Here is a 231-nt window from a genome sequence, read left to right on the forward strand (position 1 = left end):
AGGAGTGTCCAGACACAAGATGGAGGAGTGTCCAGACACAAGATGGAAGAGTGTCCAGCCACAAGATGGAGGAGTGTCCAGCCACAAGATGGAGGAGTGTCCAGACACAAGATGGAGGAGTGTCCAGACACAAGATGGAGGAGTGTCCAGACACAAGATGAAGGAGTGTCCAGACACAAGATGGAGGAGTGTCCAGACACAAGATGGAGGAGTGTCCAGACACAAGATGGA

At 51.9% G+C, this 231-nt stretch overlaps 1 protein-coding gene across 1 annotated transcript in view; it reads right to left on the reverse strand.

Annotated features, from left to right (window-relative positions):
* Positions 1-231, reverse strand: part of rif1 (replication timing regulatory factor 1) — a 43,583-nt gene that overhangs the window by 34,956 nt on the left and 8,396 nt on the right. The gene's annotated exons all lie outside the window — the stretch shown is intronic.

This window comes from Nematolebias whitei, chromosome 13, assembly GCF_014905685.2.
Source record: "Nematolebias whitei isolate Nwh7 chromosome 13, NemWhi1, whole genome shotgun sequence".
Classification (NCBI taxonomy): Eukaryota; Metazoa; Chordata; class Actinopteri; order Cyprinodontiformes; family Rivulidae; genus Nematolebias; species Nematolebias whitei.